The sequence below is a fragment of the Cetorhinus maximus genome, chromosome 19 (assembly GCF_964194155.1).
Source record: "Cetorhinus maximus chromosome 19, sCetMax3.hap1.1, whole genome shotgun sequence".
NCBI lineage: Eukaryota > Metazoa > Chordata > Chondrichthyes > Lamniformes > Cetorhinidae > Cetorhinus > Cetorhinus maximus.
In genome coordinates, this window is record NC_135897.1 from 31,011,204 (window position 1) to 31,036,365 (window position 25,162).

At 40.9% G+C, this 25,162-nt stretch overlaps 1 protein-coding gene across 1 annotated transcript in view; it reads right to left on the bottom strand.

Moving 5' to 3' along the window:
* The window catches only part of LOC144693713 (integral membrane protein 2C-like), a 56,434-nt gene that overhangs the window by 30,056 nt on the left and 1,216 nt on the right, over positions 1-25,162 (bottom strand). The gene's annotated exons all lie outside the window — the stretch shown is intronic.

Below are 25,162 nucleotides of genomic sequence, written 5' to 3' on the forward strand. Positions count from 1 at the left end.
AAGCATATGGAGAAAGTGTCAAAAGGACAGTGATGTAATTGAAAGCCGATTAAATGGGCTAAAAATAGGTACTACCTTATGTGGCACAAGGCCAGACCCAAAAACAATATAAAGAAAGAGCACTCAAATACATCATTGCTGCATTGGGTAGAGTGACCTGGTCAGTCACTCAGAAGTCATGCATGGAGGCTTCATCAGCAGATTGAGCACCGAGACAGACTCTGGCTCACAGGAAACTAAGCAACCAGTATTATCATGAGTATGTACTATTGCTCATTGTTTTAATAAAGGGGTACCACATTTCATGGAACAAGATCCAAGTTGTTTTGTGCCAATGATACCCAGAGTAGAAGCTAGAACCTTTAGACCAGAGAGGGGTCTTACATTTATATATTGCCACATAGCCTTACCTCAAAAATCTACACTACCATAAAGTAAGATTAGTCAGTCCAGTTCAAGTCCTAATGTAGGTTATGGAGAATTTAATGATTTCTCTGAATGGAAATAAACTAATTGACAAATCATTTATCTCAAAACGATGGTAGAACAAAGCTCTCAGTGTTTTGGACATAATATTCATTGGTCTTTATTCTTACTATTTAATAAAGTCAGCAATATATAGTCTCAGAATTTATAAAAGGCAGCTCTAAATTACTAATTTATACCTTCCTCTTCAAATTCTCAAAGAGCTCTATAGTAAAACAGTATTGTACTATATTTCTTGGCTATACACTTCCTTTCCTGTATCAACTTTGATCTGTAGTCTATTATTTAATTCTTTATGAACTAAACAAAATTGTAATACTATCAACTATATTTGTTACATCTACCTTTGAAAACAACCTGTCAGAAAGGACCAAAGGATTACATAATGCAAAAGTAGAATAATTAAATGTACAGTTTTCAAGCTTGGCAAAAAGGTTAGTGGTTTCTCTTTCTTGCTTGGATAAATGGAAATTATTTATTGTTCAACAAACCTATCATCTTAATTCCTCAAAGGATGAGACCTATAATCTGTCTTTTGTTATGAAGATGCATTATATAAAATATTAATTTATAATGCCATCAGCTGGACATACATTTGTATTAAACTTCTTTGAAAAGCAACTTTTCCTGAACAAAGGATACAGGCTACAGCAGCTACTTTTTTGCATTTGCAAAGGACACAAGCTGCTTTTATGGAGACACAGAGTCTATGGAGCTCTCAGAGAGAGTTCACGTGATCCAACTCAGGTATAAAAAAGATACTGGATTTTTGAATATTCAGAGAGAGAGAGACTGCCACATGCCACAACAGCCTTACCCCATCATTCTTCTAAACCCTCTCTCATCAAAGCACAGCTGTTTGTGATTTGAAAAACCCACTAGAAGACCTCATTGCTGCAAACTGGGAGTTCCGAATCAACACCATTATCTCCAGTGAGAAAGCCCAAGAAGCAGCAACTACTGTGGAAAGGGACCCTTCAGCTATAAACAAGCATTTGGACACACAATGATTTTTTGCCTAACTTCACTTGTTACTTGGCTAAGTTTTTTATATCTGGTACTCTGTGGAATTTTATGTCTTCTTTTTGCATGCTTGGGGCAGAGTGGGGGGGTGGATTGTGTGTGACTTATTTTTTCATTAGTGGGTAGTTAGACATATTTGTATATTTTAAATCTTTTGTCAATAATTCCTGCATGCTTACTTGAGTGAGTTTTAGCAATATATATTAAAGTGGCAATATCAGCTCCCTTGTAAATTCAAACTCTGTTTATAACCAACTCAGGAGTGAGACACAGAGAGGAGTTAGCTCACACCTGCAGACTCGGTTGTAACACTGCATGTGTTTCTTAAGGCTATGTTTCCAGAAATTCCTGGAGTTTGCTGTCCTTGTGAGAGAAGTACAACACTCCTGGCCATTCTGGCTTCCAACAGCAGATGGGGTACCAGTCAGGAACTCTTGTTACTAATTAAAGCACTAAAACCACAAGGCAAACTATCTTCTGTCAGGTCTGCGGGTGTAAAATGATGATGCTGAACCGTGTGCGGAAATCCTGAAACAAGCAAAACATTTTCTTGGCAAATGCAATATAAAATTGAACACTGGTGATTTCAGAAGAGTGAAAATATCCTATAAGAACTACACCTGAAGTCATGCAATAAGAGAAAACAAACATGAGACTTCCGTCAGTAACTGCAATCGCTTTTTCCACAGAACAAGCATAAATAGTAAGCGTATACGGCATTAAATGTAACATCAATGAAAGTTCCTTTCATCCTGTATTGTGTTCTGATGTTTCTTCCCTACAAGCCACACTGCTTGCAATGTAAAGTAATTATTAGTAAGAAACAACTCCTGTCCTCTTATTTTATTTCCCTGCTATGATATTTATTCAGAGACCAGTTGGCACACAAAGGACACAGGTTGATTATATAAGTACAGTGATTTGCTGAGCAGCAATGTTGTAGAACCGTCATTCCTCTGCCACCCCTACCTGCAAGTCCTTGATAAAAAGATTGGCAGGCATGGAAAACCAAATTAGTATATATAAAACAGTGAAAGAAAATAAATCTAGAGTCCAGATATATACTGGAGCAGAAGTGGGAACAACAAGCTTCACAATTGACAATTTATTTGCAAGCCGCCACCTTCAGGATACCATGATGCATTCATTCATTTTAAAGAAGTTAGTTCCCCATGTGTGCAAGAACTGCATTGTTAGGTCACAACTTTAAAAACCTCCAGTGGGATCCCAAAGTGGGAAAGGTTTGAGGAGGCAAGATTTACTTCAGAACATATTACAAGATGGAGCAGGCTAAAGCAATTGTTCCAAAAAGCCCCATGTTCTCAAATAGCTGCACTGAGGTCCTCTTAAAGCAAATAGATGTCAAGAAGATAGCAGTTTTTACACCCAAGGTCATAGTCCCATAGTGGTCCAAAATGCATTGGAGAAGGTGGAAAACCAGGTCGATGAATACAGTTAACCCCAAAGGTTATGGTTTTAAACATGTTAGAAGTTCTAACATCTCAATCATTCTTCTCAGCCTTCAGAGTGTGTGACGAGAACTCATTTTGCATGAGATTTAATAATTCTCAACAGTTTTCTTTCCTTTTCTTGGGTGTAGAATAACACAATACCCCAGATCTACCAGATACTTCACAACAACATCACTCATTCCTATCTACCCCAGCAGGCATAGGATCCAAGCATGTAGAAACTGAGGGCAATGGTGGCCTTCACTGCCAATGGTAATACCATGCCTGCAATATTATTTTACATTGACACTGTTCATTGTTAGAATGTCAGATTCAGCAATGGGTCCACTTCGTGCTCTCCCTGTTAGCGCAGATTTAACGGACGCATCGCGGTCCCTGCCTGTAACTCTTTCGAGTACATTCACAGTTCTTGGTTTCCGGGAGTGGGACACGAACCCACAACCTTCTGAATCAAAGGCGAGGGTGCTATGAACTGTGCCACAGCTGACACCAAGCACAAGTGGAGGTCTGCATTGTCAATGTATCAGTAATAAGTTTTTTAAATAAGTAATTACCTTGTATTGGATCTTGATAATCTGCTTGTTGACTGGCAATTACATTGTATAGCAATCACATTGTTAAAGACAACTGCTTGTTAAACCAGGTGATGGGCATTGGTTCACCCATCAAAATAATATAAATTGGTACAGCTGTAACAGTCTAGTGTGAAAGGGATGTGAAAAGTTTGTTGTATTGGGAATAAACTAGTGTGAGGTAAAATACCAGCTTTGAACTCATTCTTCCATGATAAGCACTTATTGTGATTAACATGTATGTGGCCAAGCTCTGTCACAGCATCTCTAGAAAAACTGAACCTTTTAGGATAATTTTCCCTAAACAAACTGAGGTATAATCACCTCAGTTGATATATGTGGCTTGAGGTGGGAGGGAGGGGGAGTTGATGGTGTGATAAACGTGTCAATGATGTAATCTGAGCAGTAGATACCTGTTCCTCACTCTTCCTCAATGAAGCATAAATATGTACATTTGGTACCATGCAGAAACTCATTCTGGTGGTTTGTGTATGTGGAATAATCAGTTCCAAATTGAACACTGACCCCTACTGGTTTGTGGAAGACACACAAATGAAAAGTGAACATTTGCTAATCTCTTAAAAGTAGCCTCTTTTCTGTGAGCATTCATCTGGTGCAAATCCTTGATGCATATGTACCATCCTCAGCAACTCATTATAATATGAAAATCAGCATCTTACTGGTGTCCAGGAAAAGCTGCTGAGTGCTGATGGTGTGCCTAGCTGGAAGGGTTCAGATAGTATGAAGTGTGGAAGGAATCAGCATTCCTAATTTTGCTGCTTATGCTTATGAGTTGCTTTGCTGACTTTATGCTACCACTAACGGCATAAAGAAAAAAAAACTGCTGCTTTTGCTAATGTAATAATGTTGGCATTCTGACTGTAAATGGGGCTGAACAGACCATAAGTGCACATTCCACTTTGGCTCTATTTCCCAGCCAGATGATGTACAAGGTCAAAAATGGCAATTTGTCATTCCAACTATCTCAAAGGGATATGGAATTATCTGAACTAAGGGTGTAGTATCCAAATTAAAATTGAAAAACTGATATTGGTCAGGCCTTGCACACCAAATAAGATGGATTGTTAGCTGATTCTACACTAGCGTACGTCATAAGATTTAAGTATTTTAAGTTTTAACTGAATACCTCCAGGTTGAAAGCAACTACTTTTTTGAAACTGTGGGGATTGGATAATAGTGGGAGATGGAGAAACAGCAGCCCTTTCTAAGCCTCTTCCACTGAAGTCAATGAAAAAGAAAAACAAGTGAGTGTAAAACAGGCTTCTGATTTGCTATCACCTATGCTGTACTATTGTCCAACATCTATTTTGGCCCCAGCATGCTGTCCACATGCTGCCAACACTTGAACTCCAATTTATCACAAGTTGGCATGAGAAAACAAAATATGGGCAAAATCTCGTGTGAGTTATGTGTTTAAAAACCTCATAACTGTCATTCCTGAAACCAATACATGTCAATGTAAAGATATTCAATTCCAAAAAGCCATTAAAAATACATGAGAGAAGCCTGGGGCAAGAACACTGTGTCTCTCAATGGCAGTGATTTATGTTGAATTTTGCTTCTGGTATTCCCAAAGTATGCACACAGCTGCTGACTGGATTTACTTTTCATGGCACAAATATTTTTGCACATAGCACCACAAAACATCAATTATTAGTCCATTAGGATTGATTTCAATCCTGATAAGGAAAGGTCATTTTTCTGGCACCAATAGAATAAGAGAGTTTTGCTTGCAGGCACACACTGAAACCCATAGTGAGTGCAGATAATCACATCATTACAGGCCACCAGGTGCTGATCTATAATGGATTATGCGGGCAGGCAGGAAAGTGGAGGTAAGGCCACAGTCAGATCAGCCAAGATCTTAACGAATGGCAGAGCAAGCTCAAGAGGCCAAATAGCCTATCCTGCTCCTGTTTATTATGTTACGTTCTTATAATAACTATAAGTAGGATCCCACAACAAGCCTTTATAAGTTACAGTCTGTTAAATTGTGCTTTCAGAGTTTTCAGGGACCAGCACAGCAGTAGTAGATAATCACCTCAGCTGTGATCTGGGCAGGATGTCATGCCTCATTGTGCTATCTCAAAGTGTAGCATTTGAGTTTAACAAACCCAATTCATGAGTCAGAAAACCACAAACTGGCTGGCTTCCAAGTATCCTTTGAAATGTGATTGAGGGCATCGTGATATGACACAAATACCCTCATGAGGCGGGATGCATTTCCCTGCACTGTCAACTTGGAATTGGCATTGCCACAATTTTGAAACAGGAAAATATGTTACTCAAAGGCATTGACCAACATTTACCTACAAATATAAAAAGGCCATTTGTCATATGACAATACATTTGTACACTTTCACTGGGGACTTTAAAACAGGCAAGTTGAGTGAATGACAATGCCATTGCTTGAATTAACCCTGTCTATCATTAGTTCCATGTTATAGTATTATGCATGGGAGCACTGCTGAATGGTTGGTTTACCTCTTTTTATATCATTCAGGACTTAACAGCAAAGATACTGGTTAATAAGGACTCTTTGATGATTCAATAATTCAAGTACCTGACTGGATATGTGTGATGTAATTACTTACCCTATCCACTATTGTATGTGATAAAAACAAAATTAAACCAAATTTATTCCTCATTTCCTTTATCCTCTTTACAACTGAGTGTCTCTTCTCCATTATAGCCTAAAGCCTTTGAAACTGAAGAGGAATACCAGTATAGAGCAGCAGGAGAGAAGATATTCTGTGAAGTAGTGATGTGTAGAAGGAAAAAGTGAGAGGGAGAAGAGGGCCCAAAATATATTGAAGAAAATAAGAGCAGTGAGCTAGGTCCAGTGTGGCAGAAGAGATGCATACACAACTAGACTCAAAGGAAATCTGAGTTACATAAACATGACAGAAATCAATATGAGGTAGGGATAAGTTTCAGACTGAGGGCAAAGAGGAGAGAAAATAATCAGTCCAATGTCGGAGAGTCAGATGGAAGAGGTGCAATGAAATCCAAAGTTGGGGAAGCTAACATGTTAAAAGTTATCTTGGAACAGAGTATCAGTCAAAGTGTCAGTTGATCCAAAAAGGTCAGTGGAATCAAAGAATGAACAAAGAATCAGTCAGGAGTCAATACAGGTGGGTGCAGAGAAATGGTGGAAGAGGGAAGATTGAAACAAGAATCGGAGACAAATCAGTAGAGGCGCAGAAGTCGAGTCCAGGAACCAGGAGCACTGCTTGGTAGAATAGAGTGGTGGCTGAAAGTGGAACGAAGCTTGAGTTGGAAGGAAAGAACATTAGAGATTTAGGCAAAAAGCATTATCATACGTGATTGTAACATTTTTAACAACATTTTTTCTCTTTGTTTAGCCCTCTAATACTAAATTTTTCTTTCTCTCTCTTTCTCTCTGTGTATGCAGACTGTGTCCTAGTGCTAAGCAGAAGGAATATGATAATGAACTGGTGAGGGGGAAAAAAATAATCTTTTAGGGTAAGGAAGAGCTCATCATCAATAGACTAAGACACTGGGGCACGAGGAAACAAATATAATTTGGGCCCCAGATGTAATATTAGTCCATGGGAAAAATCTTTAAAGCTTTTTCTTTTTAACATTAAGTTTCTGATTGGCGAACTTATTGTGCCAGCATATATGGATTTGAACACAAATCAAGGTTAGTTAGAAATAGAAGCAAAAAACTGCGGATGCTGGAAATCCGAAACAAAAACAAAAATACCTGGAAAAACTTAGTAGGTCTGACAGCATCTGCAGAAAGGAACACAATTAACATTTCGAGTCCATATAAATTCGAAACGTTAGCTGTGTTCCTCTCCACAGATGCTGTCAGACCTGCTGAGTTTTTCCAGGTATTTTTGTTTTGTTTTTGTTTTAGTTAGAAATAGACTGGGACAGCTTGAGGAAAGCTAAAGAGAGTTTCCCACAGTCATGACCCTCAGTGATAGCAATAATACACTGAGCTCAAGAATCAGCAAGAACAGCATCAAATAATAGCAATTCAACAGACCAAAAGCAATAAGATAGTTTTGATTGAAATCCTCACTAGACGCCTCCTTGTTGCTGAGATAACATCTTGAAGGTTCGTCAGTACAGCAAAAGAATACATAACTTCTCAGAAGTATTTTAAAACAATTAAAGTCCTGACGCTGTTGACGTACTTGGCAATAACCTCTGCACCTTGGACCACATCAGCTTAACGAAAAGTTCTTAGATAAGAAAGACAAGTTCATGGGCTCCCTTTAGTGCAGAGCAAAGGGAACTGAAGGAGTTAGGCTGCCAGCCTGCTTATTTGAAGTAAAAAGGTATAAATATTTTTTTTAAAGTATAAAATTAATCAAAATCATCAAAGCTTCCTGGCCACTGGTTGCAGAAGTCATGACTAAGAATTCCATTGTCCGAGCGAGAAAGAATATGAATGGCTGGCTATTTGTCTTCTGCTCTCTTACCAATTAATTACCAGGTCAGGCAACATGACCTGCTTGATTCAAACAATTTGTTCCTGGCTTCACCTTGTAAGCAATAGAGAGATAAACATTTTATACTTTTAGGAACATGGTTGCTTTTAGTGTTAAGACTGATAATAATAAAATGTGCTCTCATGCAACAAAGTAGACTTTACCCCCTGTACCGTTGATAAGCCAACTACAGAAGCTGTGACCCTCTGAAGACTGCAATTCTGCACCATAATTGAAAATATAGTACAAGATTATCTCAGCTTTGTGAAGACTATAATTAGTAAAGAAATGTTCTTTGCTTTAATTATATAGTCACTCTGTTAGGTGGGTGGTAAAACTGCAGCAGGGAGATTTTTTAGTTCTTAACTAAAGAGGATATCTTGTAATCATAAGAAACATAGCCTATGCCAAAGGATTAGCACCAAGGAATCATGTTATCCAAAATAGACTGTCCCTTTTATTTTTCCATTTAATATATCTAAATCTAATATACCCTCATTCGACTTGACAAAAAAATTTAACAACAATATTAATCATTCAGTCCAGCCTGCCCGAATACCTCTGTAGACCCCCTTCCCTGGGTGAGGTACTGTGAAAAATATGATTGTTAGTTGTTTGCACATCACTGTACAACATGCTGTTTGAAATAGGCTCAGGCAGTAGCAACAGGATATGCACAGCCAGAGGTAACTGTTTGGTCAAGTTTAAACTAGTCACCCTGGCAAGGCAGCTGTTGTAGTCATATTTAAAATTGTAATATTGGCATTAATTGCTGCTGGCCAAATTAAACAGGGGAGATGTAGTGGTAATGCCATTGGATTAGTAATTCAGAGTTCAGGCCAATGCTCTAGGGACATGGGTTCAAATCCCACCAAGGCAGCTGGTGAAATTTAAATTCAATCCTAAATCTGGAATATGAAACTAGTTTCAGTAATAGTCACCATGAAACTATCATTGATTGTTGTAAAAAAAACATCTGGTTCACTAAGACCCCATGACCCCACCACCGAACATCAAGCCATTGTTTCCAGGACTGTCACTGACCATTGGAGAGCTTCCCTCCACAGCTTCCAACCTCATAATTTCCCAACCTTGGACAGCCCGCTTCTACCTCCTTCCCAAAATCCACAAACAGGGCTGTCCCAGCAGACCGATCGTGTCAGCCTGTTCCTGCCCCACAGAATGCATTTCTTCCTATCTTGACTCCGTTCTCTCTCCCCTTGTCCAGTCTCTTCCCACCTACATCCGCGATGCCTCTGATGCCCTATGTCATATCAACAATTTCCAGTTCCCTGGCCCTAATCACCTCCTCTTCACCATGGCTGTCCAATCCCTCTACACCTCCATCACCCACCGGGATGGTCTGAGGGCTCTGCACTTCTTCCTTGAACAGAGGCCCGAATAATCCCCAACAACCACCACCACTCTCCTCCGTCTGGCTGAACTTGTTGTCTCACTGAACAATTTCTCCTTAAACATGTCTCACTTCCTCCAAATAAAAAGTATGACTTTGGGTACAATCATGGGCGCCAGTTATGCCTGTCTCTTTATGGGTTATGTGGAACATTCCTTGTTCCAGTCTTACCCAGGCCCCTTCCCACAACTCATTTCTCAGTACATCGATGACTGTTTTGGTGTTGCTTCATGCTCCCGTTTGGGCCTGGAAAAAATGTATAAATTTTGCTTCCAATTTCCACCTCTCTATCAACATCACATGGTCCATCTCTGACACTTCCCTTCCCTTCCTTGACATCTCTGTCTCAATTTCTGGTGACAGACTGTCCACCAATATTCATTACAAGCCTACCGACTCCCACAGCTACCTCAACTACAGCTCCTCACACCCTGCTTCCTGTAAGGACTCCATCCTATTCTCTCAGTTCCTTCGCCTCCGTCGCATCTGTTCCGATGATGCCACTTCCCAAAACGGTGCTTCTGACATGTCTTCCTTCTTCCTTAACCGAGGTTTCCCCCCGACTGTGGTTGACGGCCCTCAACCATGTCCAGCCCATCTCCCACGCCTCTGCCCTCGCACCTTCCTCTCCCTCCCAGAACCATGATAGGGTCTCCCTTGTCCTCACTTTTCACCCCACCAGCCTCTGAAATCAAAGGATCATCCTCCGCCATTTCTGCCAACTCCAGCATGATGCCACCACCAAACACATCTTCTCTTCACCCCCCTGGCAGCATTCCGCAGGGATCATTCCCCCCGAGACGCCCTGGTCCACTCCTCCATCACCCCCTACACCTCAACCCCCTCCCTCGGCTCCTTCCCATGTGATCACAGGAGGTGCAACACCTGCCCCTTTACCTCCTCCCTCCTCACTGTCCAAGGCCCAAACACTCCTTTTAGGTGAAGCAGCGCTTCCCTTGCACCTCCTTCAATTTAGTCTACTGCATTCGCTGCTCCCAATGCGGTTTCCTCTACATTGGAGAGACCAAACACAGACTGGGTGACCGCTTTGTGGAACACCTTCGATCTGTCCATAAGCATGACCCAGACCTTCCTGTCACTTGCCATTTCAACACACCACCCTGCTCTCATGCCCACATGTCCATACTTGACCTGCTGCAATGTTCCAGTGAAGCTCAATGCAAACTGGAGGAACAGCACCTCATCTTCCGACTAGGCACTTTGCAGCTTTCTGGACTGAATATTGAGTTCAACAACTTCAGACCATGAACTCTCTCCTACATCCTCACCCCTTTTTTTATCCCTTTTTTCAGTATTCGTTTTTATTTATTTTTATTTTTTATCCACTTATTTTTATTTATTTTCATTTTTTTCATTTATTCATTGTTTTATCCCCACCTTTTATCCTATTTTCGATCTTTTATTCCCACTACTGTCCCCTCCCCCACCCCCACAAGGGCCATCTGTCACTTGTTCACGTTGTTCATTTCAGAGCGCTTACCCTTGTCTTACTATTATCCTATTCTGCTTTCTTACCTTAATGCCACCATCAGCACCTCCTTTAGCCAGTACCACTATCATTAACACCCACTTCGACCTTTTGTTCATGATATCTTTGTCAATCTCTCCTTTGCCCTCACCTATCACTGGCCTCCTATCCAGCTTCACCTGCTCCACCCCCCCCACTTAAACAGTATAAATTTCATCACATTTTTACTTCTCTTTGACTCTGAAGAAGAGTCATACAGACTCGAAACATTAACTCGGTTTTTCTCTCCACAGGTGCTGTCAGACCTGCTGAGTTTTTCCAGCATTTTCTGTTTTTGTATCTGGTTCACTAATGTCCTTTGGGGAGGGAAATCTGCTGTCCTTACCTGGTCTGGCCTACATGTGACTCCAGACCCAGAGCAATGTGATTGACTCTTTAATGGCCTAACAAATTGCTCAGTTCAAGGGCAATTAAGGATGGGCAACAAATTTCAACCATGCCCACATCCTAAGAAAGAATATAAAAAAGCAAATATGCCAATAAAGATATATCTAACCCTCTTATTTTTTAGTGCATGTGCACTCTCCAATATACAAATTTATTTTCTCTGTTAATGTTGTAAGAAATCCTTTTTACATATAAACTTGTAACAATAAGGAGAGTCGGAGGATGATGCAGGGTCAAAAAGAGCAGCTTTTCATTCGCACTAACAGAAAACTTACCACACAGGAGGAGCCTATTGTGCCTGTGCCAGCCAAAAAAGAGCCATCTAGCCTAATCCCGCTTTCTATGTTCGTCCATAGCCCTTTAGGTTACCGTACTTCGAGTGCATATCCAAGTATTTTTTAATGATGAAGGTTTCTGCCTCTACTACACTTTCAGGCAGTGAATTCCAGATTCCTACCACCCTCTGGGTAGAAAAAAAAAATTCTCTTCAAATCCCCTCTAATCCTTCTTCCAGTTACTTTAAACCTACGACCCCTGGCTATTACATCTCTGCTAAAGGAAATAGATTCTTCCTAATCACTGTCTCTAGGCCCTTCATAATTTTACACAATGTCCTCAGAGTAAACACAAAGCATTTTGTTGATGTTTTTATTCTGGTGTTGAAATCTTCCTTCCCTACTCAAGTGCTTGCAATACAATAGTGAAGTCTTATGTGCATTGCATCATCACCAAGGGCTTTAACATTCAAGCTTTGTTGTCCAATTGCATCTATTTATAGAGATATCAAGTACAATACTGTATACATGTTTGTGTACTGTACAAAGAAGCCAAGGAAATTTATTTAAGGACGAGAATGGAATATTTCAACTAACCTATTTCTTTTCAATTTTCCACTATGGTTCAAATACAAACTGCACGTCAGTGCTTGGAACAGGTTCAGCAATGCTTTGGTGATTTTCTTTTTCTAATTTTCCTAAGTTCCGTTTCCGCCCGCCGAAGGTATCTGAATTTTAACCACAGAAAATTAATCTTTTAAAGGAAATAAAATGTAGGCAGTTTTCATACATGAGGGACAAGTCAGTAGGATGGGGAAGAAGCACAACAAATAATGAAGCATCAGGTGCAGGCAAGAAAGTACTGGGAAAATAACAAGGTGCCAGCAAAACATGGGGAAATTCTCATCACTGGTGCTTTGTATATTGAGAATATATGTGTTCTTTCCCAATATGGGTGATACAGTAGCTGAGCACCATTACTGGTGGGAAAGCGTATCACTAATAATTGGACACTTTCCAATTATTATTGCACTTGCCTAAATAAAGGCATCCTGAATCATACCAGAGTTATATCATAATTTGGGTATAGATAAGAATAAAGGATCCTTGCACATTTAACAGCTGACATGATTCCGATAGAGGGTTTGGCCTCTCAATAAGATGAAAGTTAGTTGCTCTTAGACAGAACAGCAATGAGAGAGATAAAACTGGATTCAGCAGCCCTTGGAAAAAAGTAATCAAAGTGTCCACTCCTGTTTGCTTTTCCAGCTGGAAATTCATGTGTGTGAACACTGAGTGAGAATAGAATTGTGCTCTTGTGTAATGCCCTTCATGCTCAAATAATTTGTTAAATAATCTGTTAACAATTACTGCCTAGGTACATTCCAATTAAGATCTAGGTACACTTAGGTGAAGTATCATAGTCTATACCTCAGAAGAGCAGGGAAGAAAAATTTGATGAAGGAGTGGGACACAGCAATTGATAATAATTGATATAGGGAGGCACTGTGTATCTCGTGAGGATATCCTGAATATCATACCAAAAGCTAGAATCATAGAATAGTTACAACACAGGAGGCCACTCAGCCCATTGTGTTCATGCTGGCTCTCTGGAAGGACAACACACCTAGTTCCATCCCCCCCACCTTTTCCCCATAGCCCTGCAAGTTTTCTTTCTGTCCAGATAGTCATCTAATTTTCTTTTTGAAAATCATGATTGAAGCTGCCTCCACCACAGTCTCAAGCAGTGCATTCCAGATCCTAACCACCTGCCGCATAAAGAAAGCTTTTCTTCATGTTGCAGTTGCTTCTCTGCCGATCACCCTTAAATCGGTCCCCCAGGTTCTCGATCATTCTGTCAATGGGAACAGTTTCTCCCTGACTACTGTGTCTTTCAGAGGCTGAAGAGATGATATTATGTCCACTCAAGGGTCTGGGGAGGATGTATCTATTGTAAATATATATCAATATTTTACAACTGTTACTGATGTTCTTGCTCCACGTTTTGTAAAATAATTTCTTTTGATACTTTTTAAACTTAAAATGAGTCTGAAAGTGATGCTTTATTGCTTGAAAAATTGAGTGAGATTCTGTGGAGGCATAGGATAAATCATGTAGCTAAATGCAATTCTCAATCAGGATTTGATGTTTCAAGGTGAAGGCTCGACACTTTCAACACTTGAGACTCTCCATGAAATCTAAGCTAGAAGAGCCAAAATAACTTATGGTTAGAAAAGACATATAAACATACCGTGAATCTACACTATAGTTCACATTATGCACTTACAATGGCTACAATCACCAGAACTAAACTGAAAAGGCAACAGCAATACATTGAGAAGCAATGGCTCTGTAAAACTAGATGTAAAATAATGTACTTGCTAAATCTGAAATGTTTGAATTATCCAATAAAATTATTTAACACTTTCCCATTGCAATTTTCCAGTATTCTTATGCCTGTTTTTCAGTGCAAACCTCCATCAGCGTCAATGTCAAGCACCTAAAACCTCCCAAGGGCTCTTAGTTTAATAATCAGCTGTAAAGCTATATTTTACAACATCATAAAGCTGAAAAGTCTACATTATTCTAAAAGTCTACATTAGTCCTGAGTGCAACAAGGTAGAAGATAAAGTGTACTGAACATCATCTGGAACTACAGCGGAGAGCTGTTCCATGACCATTCACAGCAACAGCTTATATTTACATAGCAGCTTTAATGAACTAAGACATCCCAAGGTGCTTGATAGGAGCATTATAAAACATGACACCGCGCCACAAAGAAATATTAGGTCAGATGTCCAAAAGCTTGGTCAAAGAGGTAGGTTTTAAGGAGTACCTCAAAGGAAGAAAGAGGTAGAGGTGGAGAGGTGTCGGGAGGGCGTTCTGGAGTTTAGGCCTAGGCAACTGAAGGCAGAGCCACCGACAGTGTAGCAGTTAGAAATCAGGGATGCTCAAGAGGCCAAAATTAGAGGTGTGTTTTGGAATAGTCAAGTGTAGAGGTAACTAAGGCATGGATGTGGGTTTCAGCAACAGATGAGCTGAAACGGAATGAAGTTAGGCGATGTTACGGAGGTAGTCTTAGTAATGGAGTGAATATGAGGTCGGAAGCTCACCTCGAGGGACCCAGGATCAGGAAGGGGGCCCCACTGAAACTGCTCCCCATCCTTGCTTCGACTCCCCTCTTCACTGCCAACCCCATCCACACCCATTGGTGAAGGTGCAGAATTCACTGTTTTCTCTAGGCCTCAGGCCAGCTGAGCTTTTCGTTTCTGCTTGTCTCTTCTAATGCTCCTCTAAACAGCCTCCTGAGGTCACATCCATCAGTAACTGTCTCCCAGTTGTCAGTGTCAATCCCCGCCATCTTTATATCCTGCTTGCAGGTATTCTTGTAGTGGATGTATGGACGCCCAAGAGGTCATGACACAGTGGCCAGTTCATGTCCAGAGAAGAGTGTGGAACAACAGCAACCTGACTGAGAACACCAAACTGCAAGTCTACCATTCTGCACCCTCAATGCACTCCTCCAATGTAGTGAGACCTGGGCAACATATGCTAGGCTGGAGAAAAGGCTGAGCAGTTTCCACCTTCACTGTTTCAGACTTTTCCTTGGCATCCCTTAGCAGGATAAGGTCACCAACGAAGAGGTTCTGAATGTGCTAGTTCCATCAGCATATGCTCATTACTAAGCCAATGACATCTCCGCTGACTCAACCACATTCATCGGATGGATGATGGCTGTACACCCAAAGACCTCTGTTTGGTGAACTGACCTTCTTGATGTCCATACCTCTGCTACAAGGACATCTGTAAGCAGGAAATGAAGATGCGGACATTGACAAAGATCTTGAGTATCCTTTCAGATACCCAAGAAGTACCACATGGTCAGGTACTGTTGTGGGAGCATGAAGTCAGAGTGGAAGAAGAGACTGATAATGAAGATACATTGTCACTTGATCTGTCACTTGTAGCCACCAGCTCAGACACCGCATATACTTCAAAGGGTAGCACTGAGGCTAATCTGCATGTGGCGTGTCACTGGGCATGAGGAGCCTGAAACCAGGGCAGGAGAAAGGGGTCCACAGGAGCCAGCTCCCAGGAGGGTGAGGTCGCACACGTTAAACTGCAGAGGACATGGTTGAGGAATATGTTGAGGCAGCGTATAGAAAAATGCTGATGGGCATGCACATTGAAATGCTTGGTGCATCAAGAATCCTGCCAGAAAGCTTGATACCACTCTCAGGGCATGGAGTGGTGCCGCACCAACTTGGCATAGGGCTTTGCGTAGAGCTTGGAGACCATGCTTTTCAGAGTGGAAGTGGTAGCCAACTCCACCTGAGCACTTGCAGACCCAACCATCATGCAGCATCTGATGACCGATGTATCAGCACAAGCAGAAGGCACCCGATGTCTGAGTGCTGCAATGGTAACTCAGACTGAAGCCACGCAGGCTCAGCCTGCCGCCATCATGGCTGCAGACAGCAATGCTCACAGTGTTTTGCAGGATGTCACAGCAATCCAGAAACCTGTCCTCCAACAGACTAGTCCTCATCCAGGATTCTCTTAAGGTTAACTTGCAGGTTGAGTCGGTAGTTAGGAAGGCAAATGCAATGTTGGCATTTATTTCGAAAGGACTAGAATATAAAAGCAGGGATGTGCTGCTGAGGCTTTATAAGGTTCTGGTCAGACCATATTTAGAGTATTGTGAGCAATTTTGGGCCCCGTATCTCAGGAAGGATGTGCTGGCCCTGGAGAGGGTCCAGAGGAGGTTCATGAGAATGATCCCGGGAATGAAAGGCTTAACATATGAGGAACGTTTGAGGACTCTGGGTCTATACTCGATGGAGTTTAGAAGGATGAGGGGGGATCTGATTGAAACTTACAGAATACTGAAAGGCCTGGATAGAGTGGACGTGGGGAAGATATTTCCATTAGTAGGAGAGACTAGGTCCCGAGGGCACAGCCTCAGAGTAAAGGGAAGACCTAGAGATGAGGAGAAACTTCTTTAGCCAGAAAGTGGTGAATCTATGGAATTCATTGCCACAGAAGGCTGTGGAGGCCAGGTCACTGAGTGTATTTAAGACCGAGATAGATAGGTTCTTGATTGGTAAGGGGATCAAAGGTTATGGGGAGAAGGCGGGAGAATGGGGTTGAGAAACTTATCAGCCATGATTGAATGGCGGAGCACACTCGATGGGCCAAATGGCCTAATTTCTGCTGCTATGTCTTATGGTCTTATGATTGCGAAGATGCTGCCCCATGGGGAACGGTAGTGGTTCCAAAGAGCAGAAACATGCTGCTCTCTCTCTCTCAGGGTGGTAGTATTCATTCTCCCACCCTTGCCACTCTGTCAGTACCCTTGCTGTTGCCTACCAAACAACCCAGTCTGCTGCCACCTATTCTGAGGTAGTGCAGTCTGAAACCTGCCACTCAAGGCCCAGAGCATTGAGGGTGTCCTACAAGATCATTTGCAGTCTCACCCACTGAAAGTCATTAGCCTTCCACCAACCATGCTGCAGCCACTGGGATAGCACAGTGTAGGAGCACTAGGCTGGGTGAAAGCACCTGTCAAGCACGAAGGAAATACACAAGGGTGAATAGTCGACTTTTGTATAGAATATTGGATGGTTTCTTTGTTAAGGTTGGTTTGGAATAGTTGTTTTGTGGTGGCTTTCATTTCAGTGTTGTGATCAAAAGGAGGCAGTGATAGTCAGTGTCAGAGGGATGGGAAGATGTGTGGCTATTGTATAATAGAAATTTAGTTTTTTGTTCACTGGAACTGTAGTCAGATGAGGTATCACAGACAGCCCAGCTGAAAGTGGATGTGTTGATTGTCTCCTCCCTTCCTCCTGCTCCTCCTTCTCAGCGGCCTGGTCATATGCCCAGTTCCAATGTGCCCTCTTGGTGGTGAGGTAGTGCATGAATCAACAGACCATGGTGAATTGTGACACACACTCTAGTGAGTACTTCAGGGCTCATCTAGAGCAGTTCAGGCCATAGAAGCATTACCTTAACACCACGATGGCCTGCTCTATGATGTTTTGTGTGGTAGCTTGGCTCTCATTATATGCATGCTGCCCACATGTGGTTGGGTTGTGTACCAGAACCGTGAGCCTTGCAGTCAGTGGATAGCTATTGTCGACCATTACCTACTTCCTGATTTGACATGATGGTTCAAATACTGATGGACTGGCACAAAATAAAGGCATTGTTGCTGCTACCATTATACCAGGCATTCGCCTGCATTATGGTGTTGAGCCTGGTGGCACACCAACTGCACATTCAGGAAATGGAACCCCTTATTGTCGTGATACATACCTGCATTTAGATGCATTGCTACAAAGCCACTTGTGCAGTCAATGCACCCTGCAGTATGGGGAAACCTGCTATGCTGGCTCCACCTGCTTCTATCTGGTCAGAGGGAATACAACAAACTCCCCTCTCCTAACATGAAGGGGGTCAGTCAGCTCCCTCATGCAGCAGTGGATGGCAAATTGGGGGATGTTACAGATGTCTTCTGCTCCAGCCTGGAAGGATCGTGATGCAAATAAATTCATGGCCATTGGGAATGCCATCCTTGCCCTGCTCTGAGGCTACAGATTTATTTCAGGGAGCACCTCTTTTGTAAAATGGAGACAACATTCACACTACTTTTGGCTTACATTAAGGTAAGAGAAATGGTTCTTGAAGACTCTAGGTGGATAAGATGCAGCTTGTCCTCTTCTGTATTGCCTCTATCAATCTCCCTGTCATGTTGCAGGTTAAGGGGATGGTAACTACGGGACTCACAACTGGGAGCAAGTGATCTGACCAGAACCCTTGAAGTCAGAACGTATCACCCTTCCCCGTTAACCTCACCAACTCTAAACAGCACTGGTAAACTGGTAGAATGACTCCAAACTCTGTCTCAGAGCCAGTACAAATCAATCAGCAGCTAATCTGTGAGTGATTGATTATCCCTGTAAATAGTGCTGGGGTAGGAGGAGGCTGCCTGCTGCTGAACGCAATGTCCAGCTTTGTGTTTTTAGAAAGGTCAAAATGGCAGTGCTGGTGTCAAATCAGTGTTACACGCTGGCGAATGTCACAAACTTCCAACTCTACATACTTCTGACACCCACTCCTAACACCCTCACTAAAATGGTGTCTGGTGTGGGCCACATCAGAAGTGTGCTCGCACAGCCGAGCCATTCTTGTACCAAAACGGCATCCATAGCACTGAAACTACAAGTGCAAGAGCTGAATTTTATAGTCCTATTTGTTTGAGCAACTAATTGCCTGCTTAAAATTTATAGATTATAATTCAACTGATTAAAAAAGGTCAGAATCAGTCAACATTTTTAGCAGAAAGCTGCATTAACAACCATTTGCTTGATTCAGAAGATTATAATACAGGAGAGTAATTAGAAGTTAATTTGTTTAAGTGAACCAATATGATCCACTGTTGTGAGTAATCTGAAGCTATTCATTATTTTGTACAAGAAGACAAGTTGCACTGTTTGAGTTCAGTGAAGCTAATTTTAACTATAGATCAGTATGTTTTCTTGCTATGAAATAAGCAGCTTAACAATTCCACTCCGGCCTCATCTTGCTAAGTGTTTACTCCATAAGCTTTCCAAAAAGATTGTAAAAGATTGTAAAGATGCACATGGGAGCATATGTGAAATATACAAATATCTAGTTCAGATCCTCAATGGAAACTGTTGTTATACTTATGGCCTAAGCTGTTTGACAGTTAGACATTGGGTAGTATGGACACACCCTTAAACATAAGATGCTCCGATCACTCAGGAGTAATTAGGAGCCCCTGTATTTGTAGCAATTATGCTTTTGTTAAATGTACCTTTAAGAATAGCCGTGTGATGTAAGATCACATGATCTGTGTAAATCAATGTGTTAGCAGCGCCAGCCAGCTTCTCAGTGAGTGTAGAGATAGAGATGGAGCTGAAAGAACACATGTAGTTGCTGCATTATAAATAAACCTAATGTTCCCACTTAGAAAGTTGTCTGCAGAGCAACTCTATTACAAATAGGCGACAAGACCGCACAACAAAGGTATTCAAGATCAAAACATAACCCTTTAACAGTACCCTTCACCTGAACTGCAAACCAGATGCTGGCTGACCTAATGTATATTTGCCGCATTTTCTGTCTATAATTCTACATTTTTATCCTGTTTATTTCTTATGAGCTCTGGTCTGTTTCATCCTTTGTCTTTTTCCTTGCCTCTGCTACATCTTTTTCCTCCTTTACGATGCTCCGTAAAACCCCCTCTTAAAGCATCTGCTCATCTGTCCTTAAGTAGTTGTGTGTGAAATTTTGTTTGGTTACATTCCTTTGAAGTATTTTGGCAATTTTTCTTTTTTTAAATTGTTCCTGGAATGTGAGCATTGCTGCAAGGCCTGCATTTTTTGCCCATCCCTAATTGCCCTTGAGCAGGCTTTGGTGAGCTGCTTAAGACTGAGTGGTTTGTTAGGCCATTTCAGAGGGCAGTTAAGAACCAACCACACTGATTTGGTTTGTGAGTCACATGTCGGCTAGACTAGGTAAGGATGCCAGATTTCCTCCGCTGAAGAACAGTAGTGAATCAGATGGGTTTTTGCAACAATTTTTTTAGTCCAGGTTAATTAATTGAATTTAAATTCCTCCAGGGTGGGATTGTCTCCAGAGCATCAGTCCAGGCCTCAGTAGTTCAGTAATATTACCACAATGCTACTTTCCCCCATTAACATTGTGCTGTATTAAAGGTGCTATAGAAATGCAAGTTGTTGTTGATCCTACAGATTGTGGGTTTATGCACATTAAACAGTGTGTACATGAGGAAATTGCTTAAGTATATTCCTTTAATACAGCACTGCAAAGACAGATCTTCTAGGTATTGGTTTGTTATACAACACTTTTAATCATACTGCACCTCAGCTTCAGAAGATATAGAAAGTAGATAAAGTCTATGCCTAACAAATGAGCATCCAAACAATACAAGAAAGTAAAGGCAATATCTGGATGAAGAAAAAAGGTTACAATGAATCTATTTTACAGATCAGTACAGGGACATGATGATGAACACAGCTGTTCTGTAGTGGCTGCACAGGAACAGTGTATTGGATACAGCTGCTCCTTGGTGACAGCTATCGATAGTACAGTCTGACCTTTAGGTGAAACAGAATTAATTTTCTTGATAACGTGGGCATCTTTATAAACAAGAGTAGTAATTACAAACAGGTAAATTTAAAAAACTATTTGTGTTACAAACTGACAATGAATCTGCAGCACAGCTGTAGTAACTGGGAATAAATGGTACCGAGTTATTCAGGCTAATCGTATTGCTGATAAAAAACTCCTGCTTCTTCCACAAAGCTGCCTCCCAGGTCTCCAGTTGACATCATAGCTCCTAACAGAGACTGGTCATTCAATTGAGGGTTGTTACCTTCATACTTAAATATATATATTTGGAATCTTCCATTATGAAAGTTTACAGTACAAAGTAGGTCAGATTTGACCATGGCGTCACACTCATTAGCTTAAGCTATAATAAAATAATGGAAACGAGCTTGAAACAAGGAAAGGCCATTTAGCACAGCAAAAGGATTCTCCAAATCATCTTATACCTACATTATCAAACTTTCTTAATCTGTATGATCTTTTCCTTTACAATTAGTCACCCATTCAAAACTGAGCTTTGTCAGCCTCAACATGAGTTCTTTGATGAACGTTTCAATTCACCCTACCATGTAATTGGCAAAAACTACAGATTATCCCCTGTGGTGGAGATTCATAAAGCATGCTTGGAAAGGACATTGACACCAACATGGACTTTTAACTCCTGTTTGTCCACATAATTATGTATGCTTACTATTAGCCAGCATCATGTGATCACAAACACGCTCTGAAAGCAGCCATAATTTGGTCTTTGAATACTGAAGCACTTTCTCCTTTATCATCCCAAAGCTATTGCCTCACTCAGTAGGTACATTTCCAAGGGTGGTGGTCACACCTTGGTACCTTGACCATGTGGCCATTATTCAAACGTAAATCTTTTGACTGAATCCTAGCACTTGCAGAACACATCACAGCTGGGCCTGATCTGGTTCTTACTTGGCATTTACAGGTATGTACTTCCAATAGGGGCCATTGGTTGATGATCAATAGCAAGCATCCTGGGCAATTTTCCCTAACACAAGGGCACCATCTCCAATTTTAGCCCCACTACTGCCCACTACTGTAATCAACCATCTCAGCAAACATGTGGCACCAAAATGGAGACCTTACTGTTTTGTATGGCTCAGGTATACACTGGATAATCTGAATTATCAGGGGATTATATATTTCTTGCATTTACATTGCGTGGACATTATGGGCACTATCTCATTTGGGTGTGTTCTGAAATGGTTCACAAATCATAAATTATTTGGAAGTACAACAAGCTTGGGGGACCACTACCATTTTTTCTAATGGTGACAAACTGGACCCAATTAAGTGCAAGCAACTAATGACAGGGGTCCTTTATTTTTAAATTAGCTAAAGCAGAAGCAGTACATCAAATGCTTTGTTTTTTGTAAAAGTTATTCAACAATTTACCATGCATTTCAAGTCAATTTTGCTTTGCAAATGAACTGCACATTCTAACCTTTCGTTGATGACAAGTAAGTACCACATTCAGGCACAACTGATAAAACACAAAGGCACCAGTATATCAGCAGAATATTTCTAATCTACCATACTGCCCCTCACTGACATCATTCGAAAACATAGTGTTAGTTTCTATATGTACACTGATGATACCCAACCCCAATTCTTCAGCTCTCTCGCGAACCCTCCACTGTTTCTAAATTGTCACACTACTGTCTGTTATCCAGTGCTGAAATAGCAGAAATTTCCTCCATGCCTTCTGCTGCCAAGGCCCTAAGCACTGGAAATTCCCTCCCTAAACCCTCTCCCTTTCTGTATCTGTCTTATCTCTTTCATCCTTAAAACTTAACTCTGTGACCACGTTTTTGAGCCAGTTCCCCTTACTCCATGTCATTCTCACTCACATCATCTCCCACTCCAGAAAAAGAAGTTTTTTTTGAAAAATGTTAGGCATCTGGCTTTTGACTAAAGGGGACATAATCACAAGTCAGAATCAAATTTGGGGAAAAAATCTCATTAAATAATGTTTCAAAGGAAGTTGTAAATTTCGGGTTTTTGAGTTATCAAGATGTTCAATGAAATAGTGGAATTCCTCTGTCACAGCAAGGCATACTGCATACTAATCTACTATTTCAGCACAAGGTTCAAACTCGATAATAAAAATACATTATAGCTGGTTCACCAAGTCTCAAGGGCAACTAGGAATAGGCAATAAATGCTGACCTTACTAGCGATGCCAATATCCCAAGAATTTAAAAAAGAACAATGCCTATTTGCTAAAGCTGCTTATAATGAATAGGAGACTAGGACTTTAGATCCAATGCTCTGCAGATAATTGCCTTAAAGAAAAATAGTGCTTAATCGGGGGCTATGAGTTTTTCCTTTTTAATTTCTGTTTTCTTTGCCCTTTGTAGAGCTCTGCAGCCATTGTGATGGGAAAGAACCTGACTCAGTTGTAGCACTCACCTCCAAGTCAGAAGGCTGTGGGTTCAAGCCTCACTCCTGAGACATTAGTACAAAATCTAGCCAGACAATTCAGTGCAATACTGAGGGAATGCTGCACTGTTAGAGGTACTGTCTTTCAGATGAGTCACTAAACTAAGATCTGCCTGATCTTTCAGGTGAACATAAAATATCCCAGGACACCATTCGAAGAAGAGCAGGGGAATTCTCTTGGATGTCCCAACCAATATTTATCCCTCACGAATACCAGTCAAACAGATTCTGATGAAAGGTCATTAACCTAGAATATTATCACTATTTTCTCTCCATGGGTGCTGCTTGACTTTCTGAATATTTTCCAGCAGTTTCTGTTTTTATTTCACTAAAATTACCTGGCCATTGCTGTTTGCAGGACCTTGAAGGTTTAAATTGGGTATCATGTTTCCAACAACTCCTCTATTGCAAATTCTCCCTTCCTAACAGCACTGTGGATGTTCCTACAACACATGGATTACAGCAGTTCAAGAAGGCAGCACACCACCACCTTCTCAAGGGCAATTAGGGATGGGCAATAAATGCTGGCCTAGCCAGCGTCGCCCACATCCAATGAATGAATAAAAAAATTAAGTTCATTATGTGCATTCAACTAATACAGTAAATCCCTATCTCATCATGATGATATGACAATCTTTCCAAAATAGTCAATGGGTAAGTGGAAAACTTCCAACTTAGAACTCACTTTCACAGAAAAGGTCAAGTGATAGAAATCATTTAGCATGGGGATTTGTCCACAGGACTAAACCCCATGTATTGGAATCATAGCTAAATGGAGGTTGGATTTTCCTCTATAGAAATGCATTCCTTCTGGTCACTTTCCACTATATTGCCTTATGCAGTAAAACAATAAAGACTATCCCAAAAACTGAGCAGATTAAAGAAACATTTTCAATATAGTCTACAGTCAGTGTTCAAGCCTGTCACCTCAGTATAGACAATTGAATCATAGAATCATCACAACACAGGAGGTTATTCAGCCCATTGAGCCTGTGCCAGGTCTCTGAAAGAGCTTAGTCCTACCCCCACACCCTGCCCCCGCCGCTGACCTTTCCATGTGCCCTGCATTTTCTTTTCCTCTTCAGGTGCTTATCCAATTTCTTTTTGAAAGCCATGATTGAATCTGTCTCCAACACTCTCAGGCCATCCAATTCCAAATTCTAGCCACTCACTGAGTGAGAAGGTTTTTCTGAATATCACCTTTGATTCATTTGCAAGTCACCTTAAATCAGTGTTCTCTGATTCTCGATCCTTTGCAATAGGAACAATTATTCTATGGATATTCTGTCTAGACCCTTTATGATTCTGAACACGTCTATCAAATCTCCTCTAAACCTTTTCTTCTCTACGGAGAACACTCCCAGCTTCCCCAATTCACCCAATTGCTGTAACTGAAGTCTCTCAAACCATTCTCATAAATCTTTTCCTCTCTCTCGCTAAACTCTCCACACCCTTCCGAAAGCCTGGTGCTCAAAACTGGACACAATACTCCAGTCAAGGCCAAACCAATGGTTTATAAAGATTCATCATAACTTGTGCAAAGTACTGGAACTGGTTGCCCTTTGGGTTTTATTAATCCCTTTCAGAAATCAAGAAAATATCTGAACAGTGCAGCAAGAATAGATTAAATGCAAATACCTGAACCTTAGTGCATCAGTTTGCAGGATATGATATTTGGATTTCAATAAAATGAAGAAAAATTGTCAAATTGTAAGTCTCTGTCATAAGTAACAATCACCAATTCTATCATTCAACACTTTTTTTTACATCAATCATTTCCATTGTGCAATCATTTAAAACTGAAATTAGCAACTGAATGTTTTTTAAAAATTAACTGATGGAGCATTAGTTTGTGCTCTGGTTAGGTTTTGAATTTTA